The sequence below is a fragment of the Ctenopharyngodon idella genome, chromosome 14 (genome assembly GCF_019924925.1).
Source record: "Ctenopharyngodon idella isolate HZGC_01 chromosome 14, HZGC01, whole genome shotgun sequence".
Lineage (NCBI taxonomy): Eukaryota > Metazoa > Chordata > Actinopteri > Cypriniformes > Xenocyprididae > Ctenopharyngodon > Ctenopharyngodon idella.
Window position 1 is genome coordinate 21,136,581 of NC_067233.1, and position 5,442 is coordinate 21,142,022.

General features: G+C 44.8%; 1 long non-coding RNA gene across 4 annotated transcripts; it reads right to left on the reverse strand.

Moving 5' to 3' along the window:
• Window positions 1-643: 643 nt before the first annotated feature.
• Window positions 644-3,762, reverse strand: LOC127494653 (uncharacterized). Of its 4 annotated transcripts, none has more exons than XR_007924932.1 (3): window positions 3,699-3,762; window positions 1,874-1,914; window positions 644-688 (listed from the first exon to the last, which is right to left on the reverse strand). It is a non-coding gene; the product is annotated as an uncharacterized LOC127494653 (long non-coding RNA). The 4 variants fall into 4 exon arrangements; XR_007924931.1 differs by lacking the exon at window positions 3,699-3,762 and adding an exon at window positions 3,193-3,256; XR_007924934.1 differs by lacking the exon at window positions 644-688 and adding an exon at window positions 1,216-1,260.
• Window positions 3,763-5,442: the final 1,680 nt, after the last annotated feature.

Genomic DNA, 5,442 nt, shown 5'->3' on the forward strand with positions numbered 1-5,442 from the left:
TATTTCGTAATAATGATTATTCTATTGCTTATATTTTATTCTAGGTCTGTCTTATTATGGGTTTAGAGACTGTAGTGAACTTTTCAATTAATTATTCACAACCATTTATGTTTTAAAGGTAAAAATGTAAAAATATTGTGAGAGAAACAAACGCAACACTTGACTGTACACATAAAACCCTCTGATCCAATCACTGCTGCCTCTGATGAGAGCAACACACTGGAACAACATTCACTGCAGCGTCACACAGAGCTGCTTCATAACCCAATCCTGCACTGTTCCCGCTCGGAGAACACAACAATAGAGCAGGGATCGGCTCTTCACTGCCGCAGGACACACACGTCCCCGTTCACAACAAAAACTCAACACACACTCACACACATGTTCAAACCAAGCAGCTTTCTGATGGCCAGTGCAGCGAATTCTCTTGACCAACTTGAGTGCAAGTGAAATCTGTGTGCAGAACTTTTTCACCCTCATGAGAAAACTCTTGAACGTGCAGATTCCCAATGACTGGATTTTACGGAGACCTAAAAGGGACATGGTGATGGAAAAAAACATGAGATGGGAGGAAAAAATGCTTTGAATGCTTTTGCTTTCTCTCTACAAACATTGTGTTTGCAAAACTTTTGCATTCCCCCGAGAAACTTTGCACTCGCTCGCAAAACCTTTGCGTTCCTCCGAGAAACTTTGCATTCGCTCGCAAAATCTTTGCGTTCCTCCGAGAAACTTTGCGTTCCTCCAAGAAACTTTGCGTTCTCTTGCAAAACCTTTGCGTTCCTCCGAGAAACTTTGCGTTCCTCCAAGAAACTTTGCGTTCACTCGCAAAACCTTTGCGTTCCTCCGAGAAACTTTGCGTTTTCTTGCAAAACCTTTGCGTTCCTCCGAGAAACTTTGCGTTCTCTTGCAAAACCTTTGCGTTCCTCCGAGAAACTTTGCGTTCTCTTGCAAAACCTTTGCGTTCCTCCGAGAAACTTTGCGTTCTATTGCAAAATCTTTGCGTTCCTCCGAGAAACTTTGCGTTCCTCCAAGAAACTTTGCGTTCTCTTGCAAAACCTTTGCGTTCCTCCGAGAAACTTTGCGTTCTCTTGGAAAACCTTTGCGTTCCTCCGAGAAACTTTGCGTTCCTCCAAGAAACTTTGCGTTCGCTCGCAAAACCTTTGCGTTCCTCCGAGAAACTTTGCATTCTCTTGGAAAACCTTTGCGTTCCCCCGAGAAACTTTGCACTCGCTCGCAAAACCTTTGCGTTCCTCCGAGAAACTTTGCATTCGCTCGCAAAATCTTTGCGTTCCTCCGAGAAACTTTGCGTCCCTCCAAGAAACTTTGCGTTCTCTTGCAAAACCTTTGCGTTCCTCCGAGAAACTTTGCGTTCTCTTGGAAAACCTTTGCGTTCCTCCGAGAAACTTTGCGTTCCTCCAAGAAACTTTGCGTTCACTCGCAAAACCTTTGCGTTCCTCCGAGAAACTTTGCGTTCTCTTGCAAAACCTTTGCGTTCCTCCGAGAAACTTTGCGTTCTCTTGCAAAACCTTTGCGTTCCTCCGAGAAACTTTGCGTTCTATTGCAAAATCTTTGCGTTCCTCCGAGAAACTTTGCGTTCCTCCAAGAAACTTTGCGTTCTCTTGCAAAACCTTTGCGTTCCTCCGAGAAACTTTGCGTTCTCTTGGAAAACCTTTGCGTTCCTCCGAGAAACTTTGCGTTCCTCCAAGAAACTTTGCGTTCGCTCGCAAAACCTTTGCGTTCCTCCGAGAAACTTTGCATTCTCTTGCAAAACCTTTGCGTTCCTCCGAGAAACTTTGCATTCGCTCGCAAAATCTTTGCGTTCCTCCGAGAAACTTTGCGTTCCTCCAAGAAACTTTGCGTTCTCTTGCAAAACCTTTGCGTTCCTCCAAGAAACTTTGCGTTCTCTTGGAAAACCTTTGCGTTCCTCCGAGAAACTTTGCGTTCTATTGCAAAATCTTTGCGTTCCTCCGAGAAACTTTGCATTCTCTTGGAAAACCTTTGCGTTCCTCCGAGAAACTTTGCGTTCTCTTGCAAAACCTTTGCGTTCCTCCGAGAAACTTTGCATTCGCTCGCAAAACCTTTGCGTTCCTCCGAGAAACTTTGTGTTCTATTGCAAAATCTTTGCGTTCCTCCGAGAAACTTTGCGTTCCTCCAAGAAACTTTGCGTTCTCTTGCAAAACCTTTGCGTTCCTCCGAGAAACTTTGCGTTCTCTTGGAAAACCTTTGCGTTCCTCCGAGAAACTTTGCGTTCCTCCGAGAAACTTTGCGTTCCTCCAAGAAACTTTGCGTTCGCTCGCAAAACCTTTGCGTTCCTCCGAGAAATTTTGCATTCTCTTGGAAAACCTTTGCGTTCCTCCGAGAAACTTTGCGTTCTCTTGCAAAACCTTTGCGTTCCTCCGAGAAACTTTGCATTCGCTCGCAAAACCTTTGCGTTCCTCCGAGAAACTTTGCATTCTCTTGGAAAACCTTTGCGTTCCTCCGAGAAACTTTGCGTTCTCTTGCAAAACCTTTGCGTTCCCCTGAGAAACTTTGCATTCGCTCGCAAAACCTTTGCGTTCCTCCGAGAAACTTTGCGTTCTCTTGGAAAACCTTTGCATTCCTCCAAGAAACTTTGCGTTCGCTCGCAAAACCTTTGCGTTCCCCCGGGAAACTTTGCATTCTCTTGGAAAACCTTTGCGTTCCTCCGAGAAACTTTGCTTTGCATTGACACTATTCTTTAAGAGCTGCTGTGCAGCCAAATAATGTACCAGTTATCAATGTAAAGCTGCTTTGACACAATCTACATTGTAAAAAGCGCTATATAAATAAAGGTGAGTTGACTTGACTTGACTTTCCTCCGAGAAACTTTGCGTTCCCCTGAGAAACTTTGCGTTCTCTTGCAAAACCTTTGCGTTCCTCCGAGAAACTTTGCGTTTTCTTGCAAAACCTTTGCGTTCCTCCGAGAAACTTTGCATTCTCTTGCAAAACCTTTGCGTTCTCTTGCAAAACCTTTGCGTTCCTCCGAGAAACTTTGCGTTCCCCTGAGAAACTTTGCGTTCTCTTGCAAAACCTTTGCGTTCCTCCGAGAAACTTTGCGTTCTCTTGCAAAACCTTTGCGTTCCTCCGAGAAACTTTGCGTTCCCCTGAGAAACTTTGCGTTCTCTTGCAAAACCTTTGCGTTCCTCCGAGAAACTTTGTGTTCTATTGCAAAACCTTTGCGTTCCTCCGAGAAACTTTGCGTTCCTCCAAGAAACTTTGCGTTCTCTTGCAAAACCTTTGCGTTCCTCCGAGAAACTTTGCGTTCTCTTGCAAAACCTTTGCGTTCCTCCGAGAAACTTTGCGTTCCCCTGAGAAACTTTGCGTTCTCTTGCAAAACCTTTGCGTTCCTCCGAGAAACTTTGCGTTCCCCTGAGAAACTTTGCGTTCTCTTGCAAAACCTTTGCGTTCCTCCGAGAAACTTTGCGTTCTCTTGCAAAACCTTTGCGTTCCTCCGAGAAACTTTGCGTTCCTCCAAGAAACTTTGCGTTCTCTTGCAAAACCGCGTTCCCCTGAGAAACTTTGTGTTCGCTCGTAAAACCTTTGCGTTCCTCCGAGAAACTTTGCTTTCCTCCGAGAAACTTTGCGCTCTTTTGCAAAACCTTTGCGTTCCTCCGAGAAACTTTGCTTTCCTCCGAGAAACTTTGCGTTTCTCCGAGAAACTTTGCGTTCTCTTGCAAAACCTTTGCGTTCCTCCGAGAAACTTTGCGTTCCTCCAAGAAACTTTGCGTTCTCTTGCAAAACCTTTGCGTTCCTCCGAGAAACTTTGCGCTCTTTTGCAAAACCTTTGCGTTCCTCCGAGAAACTTTGCTTTCCTCCGAGAAACTTTGCGTTTCTCCGAGAAACTTTGCGTTCTCTTGCAAAACCTTTGCTTTCCTCCGAGAAACTTTGCGTTTCTCCGAGAAACTTTGCGTTCTCTTGCAAAACCTTTGCATTCCTCCGAGAAACTTTGCGTTCCTCCAAGAAACTTTGCGTTCTCTTGCAAAACCTTTGCGTTCCTCTGAGAAACTTTGCGTTCCTCCAAGAAACTTTGCGTTCTCTTGCAAAACCTTTGCGTTCCTCCGAGAAACTTTGCTTTCCTCCGAGAAACTTTGCGTTTCTCCGAGAAACTTTGCGTTCTCTTGCAAAACCTTTGCATTCCTCCGAGAAACTTTGCGTTCCTCCAAGAAACTTTGCGTTCTCTTGCAAAACCTTTGCGTTCCTCTGAGAAACTTTGCGTTCCTCCAAGAAACTTTGCGTTCTCTTGCAAAACCTTTGCGTTCCTCTGAGAAACTTTGCGTTCCTCCAAGAAACCTTTGCGTTCTCTTGCAAAACCTTTGCGTTCCTCCGAGAAACTTTGCGTTCTCTTGCAAAACCTTTGCGTTTCTCCGAGAAACTTTGCGTTCTTTTGCAAAACCTTTGCGTTCCTCCGAGAAACTTTGTGTTCTATTGCAAAATCTTTGCGTTCCTCCGAGAAACTTTGCGTTCCTCCGAGAAACTTTGCGTTCTCTTGCAAAACCTTTGCGTTCCCCTGAGAAACTTTGTGTTCGTAAAATAATTGCTCGTAAAACCTTTGCGTTCCTCCGAGAAACTTTGCGTTCCTCCAAGAAACTTTGCGTTCTCTTGCAAAACCTTTGCGTTCCTCCGAGAAACTTTGCGTTCTCTTGCAAAACCTTTGCGTTCCTCCGAGAAACTTTGCGTTCCTCCAAGAAACTTTGCGTTCTCTTGCAAAACCTTTGCGTTCCTCCGAGAAACTTTGCGTTCTCTTGCAAAACCTTTGCATTCCTCCGAGAAACTTTGCGTTCCTCCAAGAAACTTTGCGTTCTCTTGCAAAACCTTTGCGTTCCTCTGAGAAACTTTGCGTTCCTCCAAGAAACTTTGCGTTCTCTTGCAAAACCTTTGCGTTCCTCCGAGAAACTTTGCTTTCCTCCGAGAAACTTTGCGTTTCTCCGAGAAACTTTGCGTTCTCTTGCAAAACCTTTGCATTCCTCCGAGAAACTTTGCGTTCCTCCAAGAAACTTTGCGTTCTCTTGCAAAACCTTTGCGTTCCTCTGAGAAACTTTGCGTTCCTCCAAGAAACTTTGCGTTCTCTTGCAAAACCTTTGCGTTCCTCTGAGAAACTTTGCGTTCCTCCAAGAAACCTTTGCGTTCTCTTGCAAAACCTTTGCGTTCCTCCGAGAAACTTTGCGTTCTCTTGCAAAACCTTTGCGTTTCTCCGAGAAACTTTGCGTTCTTTTGCAAAACCTTTGCGTTCCTCCGAGAAACTTTGTGTTCTATTGCAAAATCTTTGCGTTCCTCCGAGAAACTTTGCGTTCCTCCGAGAAACTTTGCGTTCTCTTGCAAAACCTTTGCGTTCCCCTGAGAAACTTTGTGTTCGTAAAATAATTGCTCGTAAAACCTTTGCGTTCCTCCGAGAAACTTTGCGTTCCTCCAAGAAACTTTGCGTTC